Below are 3984 nucleotides of genomic sequence, written 5' to 3'. Positions count from 1 at the left end.
TCAGTTGCTCCAGCAACTGTATCTGTAGGTTACAGCTGGTGAAATCACTGCTACCAGATTTCTGCTGGTGGGTCCATGTGACACTGTTACAGGGCTTGCAGGAAGTGTTCAGGACATGCTTCAAGGTTTGTAGAGCTGATAAGCTGTGTTTTTACTACATTACATTGCAAGTGGCATTTATAACCTGCCATTACCAAAGCAGTTCACAGAAGAAAATCACAGCCTTCTCAGGGGCTAAGAACAAAATTGCAGTATCAGTTATAGTTGGTTCTCAAAAAGAGGACTTAGCGTTCTTGGGAATATCTACAACTGGCCTTATTAAATCAACAAACCCATATTCTATCGACTCTGGTAACACATTTCTGAAATAGAAATGCTTTCAAAGACTTATGAAAGTGTTTATAACTGGACATGCATTTCAAGTTGGTGGTACTGAATTCCACTTTTTAGAGGCTTGGAAGGTAACTGTCAAGAATGGTCTCTTTCAGGAATTTGCAAGCTCTTCCATCAGTCTACTGGAAATGGGATGTTTAGCTTTAGGGGCCTTTGAGATGCTGCTTGATTGGAAAAGTTTCAAGATAGCATCGGGCGGGACCCCCACAGCAATATTCAAAGTGATTTTTTTTTCACTAGGGTACCGTGAAAAAATGTCATGCAAAACGTCCGTGTTGGGACCCTGGAGATAAGTAATATAAAACACACTGATTTATGGAAATTATAAAAACTGTCATACATTGATGATTATACCATTATTGGACAATGAGAAGACCATCACGGTCAGTGGAAGTCCTTTAAAAATTGGTGAGCACACTTTTTCACCATCATTACTGACATGGTTTAAAGTCTATCATTGGTTCAGTACTTAATGTGTAATTTAGTGATACTTTGGGTGGCAGAGCCGGTAGTGGGAGGAGGGGATAGTGCTGGGCAGACCTATACAGTCTGTGCCAGAGCCAGTGGTGGGAGGCGGGGTTGGTGGGTGGGGATAGTGCTAGGCAGACTTACACGGTCTGTGCCCTGAAAAAGACAGGTACAAATCAAGGTAAGGCATACACAAAAAGTGGCACATATGAGTTTATCTTGTTGGGCAGACTGGATGGACTGTGCAGGTCTTTTTCTGCCGTCATCTACTATGTTACTTGTGACATTTGAGGAAGGAGGCCGTGAGGAGGGGGAGGTGCTGATGAACTGAGGGAGCAGGATGGGAGAGGTTTGGGGGGGGGGGGGGGTTGTAATGATTTCAGTGTGTACTTATGTTCTGTTTGTTACTATTGTAACAGCTTCTTTCATGATTGTAAACTGTATGTCTTCAGATTGTTAGTGATGAGTCAAATGATTAAATCAATTTAAAATATTTTAACTTTTTTTGAGAAGAGTGAGAAAAACAGTGGAAACTGTTTTTGCTAAACTTGGAAAAGGAGATGAGGAGAAACATCCAGATCCAAACCCAAAGTGAAAGACTGTACAAAACTCAACTGGATTGCAGATGTACTGATTTTGGTAAAATGGGGGAATACCTGAAGAAGGAACTGATGGAGTAGGTATAGGTGAAGAAGAAGCACAGTGGTCCAAGCTGAAAGCTGCTATAAATATGACAACTGATCTTTATGCAAGGAAAATAAACAAAAACAAGAGAAACAGGAAGTTATATGGTTCTCCAAACAAGTGGCTGAAAGAATAAGGGCAAAAGAAGCTTTAAGTATCATATACTATATGTAATGAGTTTATCTTGTTGGGCAGACTGAATGGACCCCCACTGTGAGTGGAGGAGTAGCCTGGTGGTTAGTGCAGTGGGCTTTGATCCTCTGGGTTCAATTCCCACTGCAGCTCCTTGTGACTCTGGGAAGTCACTTAACCCTCCATTGTCCCAAGGTACAAATAAGTACCTGTGTATACTATGTAAACTGCTTTTGAATGTCTGTGCCAGAGCCAGTGGTGGGAGGCAGGACGCCGGGACTGGTGGTTGGGAGGCGGGGATAGTGCTGGGCAGACTTACACGGTCTGTGCCCTGAAGAGGACAGGTACAAATCAAGGTAAGGCATACACAAAAAGTAGCACATATGAGTTTATCTTGTTGGGCAGACTGGATGGACCGTGCAGGTCTTTTTCTGCCGTCATCTACTATGTTATAACTGTGCAAGGGTAATGGATACCCTAGGCAACCCTTCAGCCTCCCACCCCTTAACTTTCAGGCTGCCAAGGTTTTGATTATTAAACTCAAGAATCCTGATCATCATACAGAAATCAAATGAAATGCTGGTTAAAGAATGTTCTGCTGACTGAGTTTGTGTGAATACCAGGACCTACTGCAGCTGTTGCCCTAGGCGGTCACCTACTCTTGCCTAATTGTGTAACCTTGGCCAGGTCTCTCTGAGGGTAATTTTATGAGATCACCCAGGTTGGAAATTGAAGCAGATGCCTGTTTTAGAAAGATAACTGATGCTTTTGTGTCTTTCAGGCTTTAAGAGATTATTTATAATCACAGGTAAATGCACTTAAATAAATCCCCACTTGCACAGGGACTGGTGTTGCCTACATCTGAATTTATTAAAATAGGGACATAAATCATGACTCAACCTAAATTCCTCCCCCAAATACACCTAAACCTGGGTTGTGTAAAAGGAGTTACCTTCATCTACTCATTAAAGCCCCCGTTCCGTGGGTTATCCACAGAAACCTTTAGGAAATTCTAGGACAGGACCTCTGAGACTGGTTAATACACTGACCTCTAGCGGTGAGTGTTTGGGCAGAGCAGCAGCTCTGAAGTTTGGATCTAAGATTCATTAGCCTGCAGGAGGAGTCACACAGGTGCTTTAGTTATCTTTTAACGCTGTGAGGGGAGGAGGAGCTGGGAACCGAAAAGTCCAGGTTCAAACCCCAAAGTGGTTCCTTGTGCCTCCAGAGAAAGCAATGGCAAACTGCTCCTGTATGATGTCAAGAAAGCACAAGGGGGTTCCCTGGAGTCTGCTCTGACCCAGGGGCACATCTGGGTCTGGAACCCTGAAGAGTGAGATGGGGAAGGCAGGCACAGAGAGGTACAGTAAGCAAATCTTCTCCTGCTTGCCTGGGGGAGGGGTTTGTGTTGGGCAAGGCTGCAGTATTTTGCAATGTTTTCTGCCTGGCCAGGCCGCCCCAGTCCAGTTTCTGTACAATGGGTTGAAACTTGAAGCAGCCAGTGTGATGTGTTTGGCAGAAACTTCTGCTGGGGGCAGTGACATGTGGGAGCTGCTTGAGCTATCTGGTGGAGTCATTGCCACCTGGGACTGATTGCTTGCAAGTTGTAGGCAATGAATCCTGTGTGACAGGTAACTCCTCCCTTTCAGAGTTGCCAGAAAAACATTCGTTTTCTGTTCTTTGGCTCAGAAACCTAAAGCTCTTAGCTTGAATTTGGGAGTTTTCTTCCCCGATTTTAATGCAGTCGAGTGGATTTCTTCTAGGTGTACACAGTGCTTCCTAAACCTGGTCCTGGAGGCACCCCAGCCAGCCAGCCAGGTTTTCTGGATATCCACAATGAATATTCATGAGAGAGATGTGGAGGCAGTGCGTGCAAACTCTGATGAATATTCATTGTGGATATCCTGAAAACCGGACTGGCTGGGGTGCCTCCAGCAGGACCAGGTTTGGGAACCACTGGGTGTACACTTTCTGGGCTGTAGAACGGGTGACAGCTTTCTCTGTCTCCCCCTTCCCCAGGTTGGTCTTCTAAGTTTTTGTAGAAACAACCAAACTGATCTAGGGAGTGGCTGGTGCCTTCTGAGCTGTAGGACTGAGACACTTCTGTAGCAGGAGCTGTTTGGGGAAGGCAAATGAATGTATAATGAACCCATTGTCTTTTCCATTTCCAGCTCTTAGTAATAACAGTGCTGGTTGTGAAATCTTTGTTTTGTTGAGAGGTGAGGGGTGAGCAGCACCCGGGCTCTGGTGTCTAATGAATGTAATGCCTGAACAGGTAATCCTTCTCCAGCACCTGTAGTGGCAAAGTAC

The sequence above is a fragment of the Microcaecilia unicolor genome, chromosome 14, assembly GCF_901765095.1.
Source record: "Microcaecilia unicolor chromosome 14, aMicUni1.1, whole genome shotgun sequence".
NCBI classification, from domain to species: Eukaryota; Metazoa; Chordata; class Amphibia; order Gymnophiona; family Siphonopidae; genus Microcaecilia; species Microcaecilia unicolor.
This window is presented reverse-complemented; position numbering follows the sequence as displayed.